The 16,622-nt window shown below is 42.7% G+C and overlaps 2 long non-coding RNA genes across 2 annotated transcripts; both read left to right on the top strand.

Moving 5' to 3' along the window:
• The first annotated feature begins 881 nt into the window (after positions 1–881).
• LOC308105929 lies at positions 882–3,537 on the top strand. The gene is made up of 3 exons (XR_013934944.1): positions 882–914; positions 1,903–2,004; positions 3,039–3,537. It is a non-coding gene; the product is annotated as an uncharacterized lncRNA (long non-coding RNA).
• Positions 3,538–4,594: 1,057 nt separating this feature from the next.
• LOC308105959 lies at positions 4,595–5,193 on the top strand. Its single transcript, XR_013934946.1, has 2 exons — positions 4,595–4,658; positions 4,691–5,193. It is a non-coding gene; the product is annotated as an uncharacterized lncRNA (long non-coding RNA).
• The last annotated feature ends 11,429 nt before the right edge of the window (positions 5,194–16,622 follow it).

Here is a 16,622-nt window from a genome sequence, read left to right on the forward strand (position 1 = left end):
TGGAATAGACTTTATTTCATATGGCAATGCATTTAAAACAGAAGGCCAGCATGACAAAAGTTAACAAATAAAGATTTAAAAATGTATTGCAAGGGTCATACAATGTCAAATGATATTGTCTATATAACCTATATATTTATGTAATGGTCCCCTCGAACGTCACACACACACACACACACACACACACACACACACACACACACACACACACACACACACACACACACACACACACACACACACACACACACACACACACACACACACACACACACACACACACACACACACACAGTCCTATTTGATGACTGGGTTATTCACTTATAATGATTTCCTCATAAAGCCAATACATCTAGCCTGTAACAGGTGCAACCTCACATCTTTAAATTGTACCATTGTTTACTATACTTTAGAAAAACTAAAGTAAGCATTGCATGTCATTTGGCAATTTAATCATATCCACACTACAACCTTCAATATTAATCCTCTACAGCTCATGTCCACATGAACAATAAAACCATTACATAACCTCCACTGCAGAGAATCTCGCCACACTACTTTTGTATTGTAATGTATTTACTTTGGGCTACTCCTAACTGAACCCAAAACTGATTCCTGGGACCCCAAAACCCGCAACACGCGACTAATGTCGGTGCAACCACACTCTGCAATTGCCCTGAATTGCGACGCGTCTAGTTTTAATGTTGACATTCCAGACGTGTAAAGCCTGTGATTATTTTTTGGTAGTGTGGCATAGGATTAACCTTCCTATATAGGCTATATAATTGTGTTTTCTCTTAATGTTTTTCCAGGAGGACAGTCAATGAAGAGACAGAGGGTGCAAGCTGTGAATCCACTCCAGGGGAGCGGGTAGAGGTTACATCATCGCCCTCCACACGGCAAGAGTTCAGAAGGTGAGCTTGCGGGAACTCCTTATATGCTCATAGACGAGTCAGGGTGATGTCTGAGGTTAGACAACACTGTCTGAGGTTAGACAAAATACTCCATATTTGGGCATGGCTGCATTGTGAACTTCTTATATGGTTATAGATGTGTCAGAGTGATGTCAGAAGTCTGAGGTTAGACAACACTGTCTGAGGTTAGGCAACATAAAACTCCATATTTGCCCATGGCTGCGAGTTACCAAAATAACTAATCTTAGCCCAAATCCGCCCTCCAAATACAACAGTGATGCCAACTTTATTTTCTTTGCTGTCTTGCAGGTTCATCTAAAGCAGAGGTCTTCAACAGGGGGTCCGCGACCCCTAGGGGGTCCGCGGAGGTACTGCAGGGGGTCCACGAAATTGTTTGATTAAAAAAAAAAAACGTTTTTTCAAAAATGTCAATATGTCTTCAAACATAACATGACATATTTGAATAGCTTAGTAGCCTATTGAATGCACAATAACATGGTATGTTTATACATATTTTGTAGAGAAAGAAAAGGTCTTTTGCACACCTACTGGGACAACCTGTGGGTAGGAGCAGGCTCCAGGCAACCATTTGTTCATGTTTATACATATAAAACACAATTTTATACATAAATATACAATATATGTGGTGGCCTACCCCCTACCCAACGAGGTAGGGTCCCTGCTCCATCACCCCATCAGTTTGGGGGTCCCTGGTCTGAAAAGGTTGAAGACCCCTGATCTAAAGTCATGGAAGATTCCAACTCCAGCGAGTGTGAGGATCCACCCGGAAAAGGTTAGTGTATATTAGAAAAATTGGTACAGTGTGCTTGATCACAGTAACTCTTCCTTTCATTTTTTTTGTTACTTGTTGTTTTAATGTTGACATCCCCAGACGTGTAAAGCCTGTGATTATTTTTGGGTAGAGTGGCATAGGATTAACCTTCCTATATAGGCTATATAATTGTGTTTTCTCTGAATGTTTTTCCAGGAGGACAGTCAATGAAGAGACAGAGGGTGCAAGCTGTGAATCCACTCCAGGGGAGCGGGCAGAGGTTACATCATCGCCCTCCACACGTCAAGAGTTCAAAAGGTGAGCTTGTGGGGACTCATATGTTTATAGATGTGTCAGCGTGATGTCAGAGGCCTACCAGTCTGACATAACGGCATGTATGATTCATAATGACATCAGACTTATGACATTGTATAAAAGGGACGTTCATAATCATTTAGCTGAGCCTTGGCGGTAATGCACCAAAGTATGGTAGCCAACCGCCGTAAAACCACAATAAGAAGAAGAAGATTTAGCTGAGCCTCTCGAAACCCATCCCTTCGTCCTTGCCGCGAGAGGTGGAAGCAGGTCATGCTGACTGACAGGGCTCTGGTTAAACTGACCCAGACCACTGACTCAGACCAAGGAGGGAATATTGGTCTGGACAATGGATTGGGGGCGGGGGGCGGGGGAGATATGTGAGCACAAAGATTTTGTTAGTCTGATCCCATTCAGGGTCAGAAGTTGGCGGTAATGCACCAAAATATGATTGCCAACCGCCGTAAAACCACAAGTAGATTTAAGCTGAGGCTGTGACAGGGAGATAGACTGACCAGAGCTATGCCCACCGGCTTATATGATGTCAGTTAAGATGTACTACATATTGCACCCACACCGGCTGTCTCAGCTCAAACCCAAGCTATTTTCTGTGGTCAACATATCCCTAATGGTGGGAAGGCAGGAAATTCAGACAGGTTTCCCCCTTCAGAAGCAGAAATACTTTATTGATACAACAGTGTAAATAATAAGGCTAAAATGTACTGTATGAATGCAGTATTAATGTCAGAGTATACTAGAATATCATGCATTGAATTATTGTACAACACTTGGTAAGTCAGTAGTGCACATTTTAAGATGTAAATTATAGGGTTATAGCCCATATAAATTAAGAAGTAAATTATGGGGTTATAGCTGCGGATAAATCCAATTGTTTGATAACCAGGCAGAAATAACTTACCGTGGGGCATCTTGTTGGAAAGAATCTTGCAATGAATGTACTGTATACTTTAATGTTTAACAATTTTCGACATATATTTTCTTGCATATTAAATATATATTGCAATCCCATTGCTAAGGTACCAAACAGCCTAAAAGAAAGTGGTCAACGGAGGAGGTGAAAGCAGTTGAAAGCTCTTTGATGGAGTTCATCCGAATGGGGAGGACACCTGGAAAGCAGGATTGTGAGAAGTGCATCGCTGCGTCGCCTCAAGCACTATCTGAAAGGGACTGGAAAGCAGTGAAATTCTTTGTTTACAACAGAATCGTTTCAGAGCAGAGGATGTGGACTTTTCTCTTTGTGTCTCTGTCTTTTTTCTCTTTCTCTGTGCCTCTCTCTCTGTCGCTCTCTCTGTCTCTCCTTGATCAGCCATCTCATTTTATTGTGTGTATTTTCCATTTGTTTGACTTTTGTGTTTAATTTTGTGTAAAAAAAAAAAGGGCGACACGGCGCAGTCGGTAGCGCTGTCGCCTCACAGCTAGAAGGTCCTGGGTTCAATTCCTGCTGGGGACACTGTGGGCGCTGGGGGCGTGTTCCCTCCTCCACGTCATCGGTGCCCATACCCTGGGTGGGGTTGGCGACAGACGTGGAAATGGACTGGATTCGCTTTGGGAACTCTACTTGTCACACATACGCGCGTGCATGTGCGCACGGTCCCGCGGATTGGGTTCGTTTTTTCCGCGGTTCTGGGCGGATTGGGTTCGTTTTTTTCCAGTTTTTGGTTTCTTTATTTTGGTTTTAGGGTTAGGATTAGGAGTTAGGTTAGGGTTATGTTATTTAATTCATATTTTTGCCTGATTTTACCAATTTATTATCACAAAAAACTATTTCTGCCTAATAAAATATTCAAACAAAATGGGTTTATACTAATGTATTTTGTGGATTATATCGCGGATTTGGGTACTTTATATTGTTTTTTTTGTTACTTTATTTCGGGGTTAGGGTTAGGGTTAGGTTAGGTTTATGTTATTTAATTCTTTTTTTTTTTGCGGTTAATTTCGTGGATTTCGGTACTTTATTTTTGTTTTTTGTTACTTTAATTCGGGTTTAGGGTTAGGGTTAGGGTTAGGTTGTTTAATTCTTATTTTTTCGATTGGGTGCCCCTGATTACTCAATAAAAATACCTTAAAATTATACTCGAGTACAGTACTTGAGTACATGTACAGTAATTAGTTACTTTTCACCACTCTCACTGTCAGCGTTAGATTAAAATTACTTACTCACCTTCTGCAAAGATTGTCTTGGTTTCAGAGAGCAGAGCATGGTTGTAAATATGAACTTTTGCCCCAAACTTTAAGTCTTTATATTCCATATGTCCATGCACGTCCGTGTGTAGCAGCCAGCTGCAGCCTTGTTTACCTTGTGTGTGCAGCCGCTTGCTTGACGACGTAAAGCCTACGTTAGTGCACTAACGTAGGCTTTACGTCGTCAAGCAAGCGGCCACAGAAGTCTGTTTCCTTTCAAAGCGATGTGCATTTCAAAATAAGAGTTTTTTGAATTTTGAACGGATTCCGTTTTGAACGTTTGGTCCGGACCAAACGTAACTATTAATTTGGCCACGCGACCCGGAAATGACCGTAATAATCCTAAAACGGGAGCGAAAATATTTTTCCTCAAAAAAAAAAAAGGAAAAAAGGGAAAGGATCATTTACATTTGGTTGCATGCTGAATGAATAGCCGATCTACAAGCTCACAACGCGTCGCACTGTGCGACGCGTTGTGAGCTTGTAGATCTGCTATTTTCAGAGTGCAACACCCGAGCGCAACCATACATAAGATGACTTGTCTTTTAGTTCTATTGGATTTTAGTACTACTCCACTAGTTCCTCTTTAAACATTTTAGTCTGGTTTTTATTTGTTGAGGAAATTGTCAAAATATTTAGTCTTAGTCATCACAGCTTAGTCTTCATTTGGTTTTCGTCAGTGAAAAAAGGTAGTCGACAAAACATTTTTCATCATAGTTCTAGTCGCCGAAATCAACACAGGGTACAACCCATCTTGCCGTGTCTGTTGCACCCAGGGGGCCGTGTTGTACAATCCCAGCTCGCTACTGCCAGAGTCCCCTGAGGGCCACGCGTTGTGCAGCCCAGCTTACTGCTGCCAGGGGCAATGTTGTACAACACAGTCTACTGCTGGCCATTTCAGATGATTGAAAAAGAAAAGAACATCCATTGTTATTAGAGCTACACTGTTTGGATACGTTGCTCAATAAAAAGTTCCTTTGTTTTGCCACACTCCAGAGTATACTTCCTTCTTTAAATGACAGCTGTGAGATGTGTTGATGCCATGTTAATTTGTACAGTATATAAAACAGTAGACATTGCAGTAGACATCAGATAACAATCTTGAAATATTGTCAATACTAGGTTTATGCAGTCAAAATTCAAAAAGTAGACTAGTACTACACCAGAGGAATGTATAACATGTTTTATATTATAAAACATGCAACCCACCAACCAGAGCAGCTTTGCTCCAACACACCAGGCGTGCTGCCTACCAGGCTGGTTGTGTGTGGGCTCAGGCAACCCAGTGTCAGCCAGGAGCAGAGGACCCTGCAGACTGGGGATGGCAGAAGGTTGGTGAGGAATGGCAGGTCTTCTGGACAGCCAACTCTCCAATAGCCAAGACGTGCGAACAGCTTACCAAATGTGGCTGTAAATGTGGCTGTCGTGGCAGGTGCAAGTGCTATAAACTGGGTCTCATGTGTACAGCTCTGTGCAGTTGCAACTGTGAGGTGTTACTCAAACCTCTTTTTTATGCTCTTCCGATTCCGTAAAAGAACCTATAAGCTGTATCTCAAGAACCGCAATAGATATAGACATGCACTAGGTACCAAAATATCCACTTTTATCAACGTCTAAATTCTGTACTGCAATGGCCCCATTGGATTCATAGACCAAAAAACATATGCACGCCCCAAAAAAAGTATCATAGTTGCTAAGATATGATTACTTCAAGTTAATGGCAGCCATCTTGGACGCCATCTTGGATTTATAATTGTATGTTATAACCCTACTGAAAATAACAGGTTATGAAAATAACACAAAATATCACCATATTCACTTATTAACAATCAATGTTACACATTTCTTACTCTGAGTCTGTAAAAGTACCTATATGCTGTATCTCAAGAACCGTAATAGATACAGACATGTACTTGGTACCAAAATATCCGCAATGCCCAAATTTACATTCAACTTTAATACATTTATGGTGCTTAAAATCAATACATTTCGAGTTATAAAGGATAAACCTAACTTTTGGACAGACGTCTTGGATTTGGGGGCCGCCATTTTGGAATTTTGCGTGGCCAGTGGTATTTTTGAAAAGAATGGGGTTTGAAGAGTAAATGTACCAAATGTCATGCTTGCATCACAAAGTGAACGATAGTCCAAATAACCGATTCAAGTTCACAACGTGTCGATGTAGATCGGCCAGTTGAACTATTTTTAAATGTTTTTCGAAATAGTAAAATATGGCTAATAAGTTGAGGCATGAGGGGGATGATAGGGCTCTATACTGTATGTACAAAGGAGAACAAGGAGAAACGGTGGCAGTGAATGTCACCTCCTTTCTATGGAATTTACATAATAATTCATGTATAATTCTTGTTTTTATTTTATCCTCCATTATACTGCGTTCTTCTGATCAAAGTCAACCATTATTGATCTGTTGTTGGGTAACTGTGTGTGTGTGTGTGTGTGTGTGTGTGTGTGTGTGTGTGTGTGTGTGTGTGTGTGTGTGTGTGTGTGTGTGTGTGTGTGTGTGTGTGTGTGTTGTTTGTTTAGGCAGGCTATGAAGGGGGCATATCAGGCAGACAGTGGCTGAAGGTATCGGCAGAGCTTCAGACACAGAGCGAGTGAAGGTAACTTCAGTGAAGGTATCTTTAGAGTTTCAGACACAGAGCAGACAGCGAGTGAAGGTATCTTCAGTGAAGGTATCTTCAGGGAGCAGACAGCAGGATGAAGACGGTTCTGTGGCTGATTGTGACCTCTCTGCTCCTTCATGGTGAGTACGTCTAATCCTCCTCCTGATACCATGTGACACTGGATGATGTCACTATGATGATGTAATCACTAGAGATGCACGATGTTGACATTTTGCACGATATCCGATAATATGCGGTAATATCAAATGAGTGGGCAAAACCATACCTATATTATATTGTTTATAGGGTCAACATAAGTAAATTAATATATGATAACCCTTCCACAGGAGTAGCTATTTCATATTTATCACACATTTTGTTATTTTCACCTACATGATATAGGTGAATAGGATGAAAACATTTAATAAATAGTTATCACCATGAAACTTCCCCAGTTGATTACTTGAAAACAATGATTTATCGTATTACGTTTTCTGAAATTGTATATTTAAATATGCAAATGTGGCATTATATTTGCATATTTGCATAACTTTCCAGAATGAAGATTGGAACATTGGATAAAGCCAGAGTCAACATTCTTATTTCATTGTGTTTACATGTTAGAGTCAAAGGTTTTTAACGAGGGAATATTCAACATCTATATGTATCACTCCATAAATAAGAAAATACTGTGAGCAGGCATGAAAAAGGTTGTTTATGCTTTGTTGTTTTGGTGGCCGAATGCTCTTTTTCTTTTTTTTTTTAACCTTTCTTACACCTCAAGCACTGGCACCTACTAGTGGTTGCACAAGGGAGCCATAGACCCCCCCACGGGGAGCCTGGGGTGCCAGGTCCCCCCACCCCTTGTCACTGTCTTATGAGTTTGCATTATTGTCAAGTCTGCCTGGTTGCTTGTTTCTCTCGCACAAGTGCAAATTACCCTGGTTGCCAGGTAATTTGCAAGTCTGCTTGTTAAGCGATGCATTTGCGCATACAGTATTCATAGACCTGTTTGCTTATTGCTCTCTCACATAACTGGCAACACTAGTCTCACCTCACCGTGCCTGAGAAACGTGTGGATGTATGAGACGGTCAAATGCAATTCAGATACCATGTTATCAACTGGAAATTTAACTGGAAACTTTTACTTGTTAGGGAGTATTTCTACTTTGCAGTATTGATACTTTTACTTAAGTAAAACATGTGAGTACTTTTTCCACCACTGGTTATGAACAGAACTGACTATATTGGCTTGAGGTGGTAATGTGAAATCGTGATAATCAGGTCCTCTTTTTTCTATGGACATTATGAACATGTTGGTTCTCAGCATATACTTTCAAATTTCAAATTATCATATTTGTGTGCGAAATCTTGCATCAAAAGGCCATTTAAGCATATTATATGGAAGTAAAATAACCATTTCTAATCAATTACCATACTTGAATAATGCAGAAAATCTTCTACACAAAATAAAAGTTGTTCATACAATTTGCGTGTGACAATATAGGGGTCCACATGTACAATCATTGTTTAGTTTATCACTGTCTTACATTCAATAACATCAGCAGTGAGTTTAGCAGGAGAGGGAGGGGCTGAGAGGGAGGGGCTTAGAGCCATGACAGACATGCTCTCTCTAGACATGGCAACACCTTGCTTTCCTTCAAAACACATTTCCAGAACAACACGGACATTAAAGGGATAGTTCACCCCCCCAAAAAATGTTTTTTTTTCTATGGATTAGTCACCCCATGGAGACTTGAATTCATGGATATTTGTTTGTTTTTGTCTCATTCCTAAGACAATAATTTGATGACCGGCAGCGGTTCCGGTAGGAGACACTCGGTCACGCTGGTCATCAAATTATTGTCTTAGGAATGAGACAAAAACAAAACAATATCCATGAATTGAAGTCTCCATGGGGTGACTAATCCATAGAAAAAAAAGACAGAAACATTACCAGTAGAGTTAATGTGTGCTCATTCTCTGTGGTTAAATACACAGGCTTGCTTGTTCTAGGCGGTCATTGAACTCGAGTAACGAACGCTCTGATGTCAGTCTGGGAACCCATTGGCAAAAGGCATAAAAACACTGGTGAGGCTGCTTTCTGGGTATATGGCCCTAAGTTGTGGAATACACTACCACTAGAGCTTAAAAATGCAAGTGTTTTTAAGAGTAAACAAAAATTCTATCTTTTTAATATGGCATTTATTTAAATTCATCTTGTGTTCAGGTTTTGTTTTTATAATTTTTATTACTTTTATTTTGTATTGCTATTTCTATTTTTGATTGTGTATAAATCTGCCCTATGTTTACTTGAAGTTTAACTACATTGTTTAGTTATGTTTCTGTTTGCCAATTCTTTTTCTGGTGGTCAAGAGCGGCTATACTTAGTTTCCTGGGAGAGGTTCAAGGGGAGGAAAGTTCCAGTCAAGGTCTTGAAGTCAAGGCATATTTTATTCAGCCCGACCCATGGCGGAGCTCACAAGGGGAGGGGTCACTGTCTGTCTGCCTGTCTGTCTGTCTATCTGTCTGTCTGCCTGTCTGCCTCTCTCTCACTGTCTGTCTGCCTGTCTGTCTGTCTATCTGTCTGTCTGCCTGTCTGCCTCTCTCTCACTGTCTGTCTGCCTGTCTGTCTGTCTGTCTGTCTGTCTGTCTGTCTGCCTGTCTGCCTCTCTCTCACTGCCTGTCTGTCTGTCTGCCTGTCTGCCTCTCTCTCACTGTCTGCCTGTCTCTCTGTCTGTCTGTCTGTCTGTCTGCCTGTTTGCCTCTCTCTCACTGTCTGTCTGCCTGCCTGTCTGTCTGTCTGTCTGTCTGTCTGTCTGTCTGTCTGTCTGTCTGTCTGTCTGTCTGTCTGTCTGTCTGTCTGTCTGTCTGTCTGTCTGTCTGCCTGTCTCTCTCACTGTCTGTCTGTCTGTCTGTCTGCCTGGCTGTCTCTCTCTCACTGTCTGCCTGTCTGTCTGTCTGCCTGTCTGTCTCTCTCTCACTGTCTGCCTGTCTGTCTGTCTGCCTGTCTGTCTCTCTCTCACTGTCTGCCTGTCTGTCTGTATGTCTGCCTGTCTCTCTCTCACTGTCTGCCTGTCTGTCTCTCTCTCACTGTCTGCCTGTCTGTCTATCTCTCTCTCACTGTCTGCCTGTCTGTCTCTTTCTCACTGTCAGTCTGTATGTCTGTCTGTCTGTCTCTCTCTCACTGTGTGCCTGTCTGTCTGTCTCTCTCACACTGTCTGTCTGTCTGTCTGTCTGTCTCTCTCTCACTGTCTGCCTGCCTCTCTCTCCCTCCCTCCCTCTCTCTCTCTAACTGCCTCTCTTCTCTCTCTCTCTCTCTCTCTCTCTCTCTCTCTCTCTCTCTCTCTCTCTCTCTCTCTCTCTCTCTCTCTCTCTCTCTCTCTCTCTCTCTCTCTCTCTCTCTCTCTTCTCTCTCTCTCTCTCTCTCTCTCTCTCTCTCTCTCTCTCTCTCTCTCTCTCTCTTGCTCTCTTGCTCTCTCGCTCTCTGCCTGCCTCTTCCTGTCTCTGCCTTATCCCTCGAAACCGCTTATTGCTGCTTGCAGCTATATTTTTAGCAGATGCAATCTGCTCTACAAAGAGACAGAGACATCGTCATCTGCGACATCTATTTCATCCGCGACACCTATTTGTCATTGGCTGTCCTGGCTGTCCTTCACTACTTTAAGCCAATGGGGAGCATTGGGGACACTTCCCCGTTTAAGCCAATGGGGAGACGGCCCGTCGTCCGCAGTACCACCCCTTCCGCCCCCTCCCCTCCCTGAGGAAATCAAGGCTTCTCAGTCCTGATTGCGGACTACAGACTGTATGCTAGCGTGCTTCCTCAGACCTAGTTGGACTATTAAGTTATTATTTGGCCATGTTCACCCTGACTTTAATCTTCGCTATTGTTGGGAAGACCTGTGTGTTGTCTAAGAAGGTTGCCAACACTTACATAAAAAACATAATTAGTGTTTAGCAGCGCACATTCAATGTGCCTCAACAACGGGGGAAATACCAAAACGCTCGCCCCAAAACGCTAGCGTGCTTCCTCAGACCTAGTTGGACTATTAAGTTATTATTTGGCCATGTTCACCCTGACTTTAATCTTCGCTATTGTTGGGAAGACCTGTGTGTTGTGTAAAAGAAGGTTGCCAACACTTACATAAAAAACATAATTTGTGTTTAGCGGCGCACATTCAATGTGGCTCAACAACGGGGGAAATACCAAAACGCTCGCCCCAAAACACAGTCGCCCCTGGGCAAATCCGGCGGTATTACAGGCAAATCGGCAGTATATAGAATGGGGGGCGAGTGTGTTTTGGGGCGAGTTTTTTTTTTTTCTCATTTGTTTTCCGAGGCAAACTTGTCCGCCCAGCCCAATACTTATGGAATACTTTCATTGCCGTAAGCAAGGAAATACTTTGTTTTGTTGTTACTTTTGGGTAAATGTATTTATGTATTTATTAAGTAGCCGTGTAATAAGCGGGATAATGCATGGGGAGGTAGTCATTATTGAAATTTAAAGCCCTTCAGGGCGATTAGGCGAGAAACAAGCAGGTCTATGATAACAATCACACACACACGCTGACAAGCCGCACACACGGCGTGCACACACACACACACACACACACACACACACACACACACACACACACACACACACACACACACACACACACACACACACACACACACACACACAATACAGCATGCATCTGCTAATAATATGTCAAGTCATATTCATTCTTGTTTATTTTGTTATTGTTTTGAGTGATTACATAGATGTTTATCATGTTCTGTTGAAAGGTGCAGTCACTAGCTGTGCTAAGTGCTAAACTAACTGCCCCCCATTCTGATCGGAAATAAAATAAGTAAATGAAATGGTCAAAAGTAGCTGATCTACAAGCTCACAACCCGCCACATCGCGATTCATTGTGAGGTTGTAGATCAGCATTTTTTCTTTTCCTTTCATGTTTGGTTCCTGGTTAGTTTTTTTTTTTATGTCATGTTATCGGACAACTTGTCAGACGTGTTCCACAGCCAACTGCGTTTGAAGAAGAATTATATTAGTTTGTTAGTGGTGAAGGTCTGTGTGAGCAAATCACAAAATTACACCGCACCTGAAAGCTTGTCATTTAAAATATTTCCATGTGAGTTCTGATAGAAACCATAGTTCTTCATTCCCACCATGTGAATGTCAAATAAATAGCAGCAAACATGTGAATCTTGTACTGTTTTTCAACAGATAAAATATAGGCTACTAGTGTAACCCCGGTTCTATGAAATATGAAGCGAGAGGTCTCGCTATGGGAGAGCACCCTCTAACGCGAACATAGGAACATTTTCTTGATGTACTTCCAGACAAGGTCCCTTTTGGCTTGATTCTGATTTTATCCCCTGAGCTATATCGTCAGGGGGCGGATCTTCATATCCTTCGGAAATAGACCTTCTCTTCTCGTCTGCTTTTAAACAAGAAGGGGGTATTTGCGAGACCTCTCGCTTCATAGAACCAGGGTTACGCTAGTAACCTATAGTTCTATATTCAATACTCCGCTTCGAGGTCTCGCTATGGGAGAGATATGGTAAACTCCCTGATTGTAATCCTGAAGTTCCACTGAATTCTACCAGCCCAAGGCGTATCAATGCCTGGAAGTGACACTTAGGACCGTGTGCACCACCAGGGGCGCAGTGATGTCCAAGCTAAAGAACCTTGTAAAGGTTAAGGGCGAAGGCCAGCTAGCTGCTTCACAAAATAAACCTTTAGGGTGGCAAACGCCCTTCCTCTGTCTATCAGGTCCTATAGAAAGGACAGGATGACCTTCAAGGGCGCCAAATAGGATATGGTGCGAGCACCCACGCACCATAACTCAAACCTGCGCCATTTCCCAGCGTAGACGCTACTGGTGGACAGGGCTCTGGCACTTTGTATAGTCGCGATGACATTCTGAGGCAGCCCTTCGGCGCTCAGATGAATGCCTTCGCGATACAGGCCCAGGGAGCCACATTCCCTGGGTGGCGGGCGGGGGGTCCCGACCACCGCCAGTAGCCGTGGCCACGGGGCCGTCGGTACCAAGCCCCCCCTCTCGCCGTGCCTATTTGCACGCGGGAGTGGGGAGGAATAGTGGGGGAAAAGCATGCAGCAAAGTCCCGAGCCGCTGGTGCCATAGCGCGCCCAGGGCCCGCAGAGCTGCCCCCCACACTAGGGCGTAGGAGCGACATCGCACGTCGACTCCTGAGGCAAACAGTCCTGTCCGAGGCCGTCCAAAAAGAGCCCCGGGCAGCCGTGTCACGCCTGGGCGTAGAAAGAAGAAATCTCCAGTGGTGTCTCACCCTGGACAGTAGGTCCATCATCCCGGCCCGAGATCTAATCACGGTCACAGAAATTGATCCTGGCCTGTTGAAACCTAGTTACGCCAAAAAAGTCTTCGGTGGACTGAGGGAAAACATTCTGTTTCCAAACGAGAAGAGGAACGAAAGGACTGAATGAAGATCTGCCCCCTGACTATATAGGCGGAGGGTGGGACTTCCGCTCAGGGGAGTGAATCAGAATCCAGCCAAAAGGGACCTTGTCTGGAAGTACATCAAGAAAATGCTTCTGTGTTTGCGCTAGAGGGCGCTCTTCCATAGCGAGACCCCGAACAGAGTATTGTATATAGAACCACAATTACAAGCAGCTGTTACACTGAAGCTCACTTTGTCTTATTTTCTGCATCTCCACAGGTCTCCATACTGCAACAGGTAAATCTGTCTGTCTGTCTGTCTGTCTGTCTGTCTGTCTGTCTGTCTGTCTGTCTGTCTGTCTGTTCATCCGATCAACTTCACATCTGGTGGGTGTATTGCTGACTCTGAGGACTGAGCTGCACACAAAAGCCTGCAGGTACAGGCCAGACAGGCACAGGATGGACAAAATGGGGGCTTACAGGGGGTCCCCAGCTAAATTATTGATAGTTAGGAACCAAATGCACCCTTACAGATCGAACTCTGAGAGTGTAAAAATTCAACAAAAGGGATTTGGTTCATTTCTACACTCTCAGAGTTATGGGTGTCTGTGACATAATGGATACTGAACTGGGGGTCCTTGAAATTAAAAAGTTTGAGAACAACTATTTTAATACATCCATGGACAGAGCAGAGATCCACCCAGAGAATTGTGTGGAAAGAGCAAAGCTCAGACAACCTGGTTTTGAGATACGTGAGATGACAACAGCACCAACTCACTGATAAAGATGAGACATGAAGTGAAACATGGTGATATTTAGTGAAGTGAATTAAAACGGTGAGCCAGTAAATAGAGCAGCTTCACTGTGTCAGTGTTGTGTTTGACAAAGGGAGGCAACACATCAAACCTGGTTGAACACTTGTCAAATAAGCATTCCAACCTTTTCAAAGAGTTCAAAAACTAACAGGTGATGTTTGACTGTTTAACTGAGTGATGCAAACTATCTACGTATACAGTAGCATTATACATATACATACCGTATATGTATACACAGTGCAGACATCTCCAATTGATGCACACATGTATAAAGTTATATTAGCAGCCATTCACGCTTTTAAGTATTATTGTAATAATCACATTAATGTGATTTATTCAGTGCTCAAAAGCAGTGCAGGAACAGGCTGGTGAAGTGAAAGACAGTCCCTTGATTTAGAATCAACCAAAAGACATTTAAACAACCCGAATTCCTGCTAAAGAGATGAAGTGGCTGATTAAGAACTGCTCACACGGATCTCTGTAAGGATTGAACCTTTTCTATACAGTATACAGCAGTGTGAAGAATTACTTAAGTAAAAGTAGCAACAGTCTAAAAACACATTGTAACAAGTAAAAGTCCCACATTAAAAATCTTACTTATACTGCAAAGTACAAAGTATTAGCATCAAAATATACTTTCAGTATCAAAAGTAAATAATATTTACTTGGACATATTATGTCCATATTATGTCCATTATGATATAATGCCCATTTCAGAATCATGTACAGTATATCATGTTATTGGACTAGTTATTGATCATTAACCTCTTAAGCCCTATTTTATACTTAAGCTATAATAGATCGGCTATTTTATTTGATAGATAAACCAACTCAAATGTGATGTCTCACTTTCTCCAGAGGTGGAGCCCTTCCTCATCTTTACAAACGTGAACAACCTGATGAAGATCAACTTGAACGGCTCCAACAACACAGTGCTCAAACAGGTGAAAACCATTGAATATAACAACACATCCTATGTAATCCTATACAATATTCTGCACAGACTGTTGTTGGCATGTTGGGATGTATTCCTGTCAGAAACTAACACAACTGCTGTGGTGTGACAGGACTTGGACTGGGCAGCGGCTCTGGACTTTGACTATCAGCAGCAGATGATCTACTGGACAGACACGAGGCGTGTTTTGATCAGTCGCATGCACATCAATGGCAGTGACGTCCAGGTCAGTGTGACAATGACAACGATGAGGACAGATGACATGGAAGGGAAACCATATTCACCATGTCTATACATGAATTCGGTTAAGTATAAAAAAATATATGTATAAAACAAAAACATATAACTTCTAGTCTTGTCTCACATGTTTTTACTGTCTCTCTACACTATTGTGTAACTACACTGTATAAAGCAAGTATATCCAGAGTACATGTATGGTTCATTGACAGGTGCTTCACAACACGTCACTCAGCATACCAGATGGTCTGGCAGTTGATTGGGTGGGAGGAAACCTGTACTGGTGTGACCGTGACAGAGACACCATAGAGGTGTCCAAACTAAACGGGGCGTACCGAACAGTGCTGGTCAACACCGGCCTGGAACACCCACAATTTATGGCTGTGGATGTACGCTACGGGTAAGAGCACTGTGGTCATGAACCTCACACTGAATGTATCAACCATCCTGTCAAACACAACTGATCCAAGATGACTGAAGTACACACTACAAGTACAAGAAGGGTAAAGTTTATGACATGATAGCAATTTAAATAGAAGCTTGTAAGTTGTCACTTGCTGAAAAGTGTGGAATATTTCCTTATGATTGTTTATGCTTTCTGGAGCTCGTATGAGGCAAGCTCCAAACATATGTCACCTATTATAAAATCATAAAAAGCATGTCAATGCGTTTTACACCATATACTGTCTGAACACTTCATCATATTGCATGTTCACTAGTACAGTGGAGAACAGTAGGCTGATTAGTTGTGAACAGTGACCCTGACACAGTGTCTCCCTGACAGGTACTTGTACTGGTCAGACTCGGGCAACAACCCCCACATAGGGAGGATGGGGATGGACGGCACCAACAGGAGAGTCATCGTGAAGGATAAGCTCAAATGGCCCAAAGGCCTGACGATAGACTTCATCAACGATCACATATACTGGACAGACGATGGGATGACATCCATTGAGTTTGCCAACTTGGATGGAACCAACAGACACATAGGTAACACACGCACACATGCACAGCGACACACACCGCACACCCACACATATACACTCACACGTGTGCACACAAACACACACACACACACACACACACACACACACACACACACACACACACACACACACACACACACACACACACACACACACACACACACACACACACACACACACACACACACACACACTCACACACACTTACGCACACACGCACACGCACACACACTGGCTGTGCACTATTGTATAAATGTGGTGTTATTTCTACAGATTGTTTGTCCATGCTGTAGAATCACAAACATAACATACAGAAAAACAAGTCTATTGTGGGAAGAAGTCAAGCCAGCATGTAATTTCATAGTTAGGGGTCCATTTTT

The sequence above is a fragment of the Gymnoscopelus braueri genome (genome assembly GCF_963280865.1).
Source record: "Gymnoscopelus braueri genome assembly, chromosome: 18".
In the NCBI taxonomy this organism is placed as follows: domain Eukaryota; kingdom Metazoa; phylum Chordata; class Actinopteri; order Myctophiformes; family Myctophidae; genus Gymnoscopelus; species Gymnoscopelus braueri.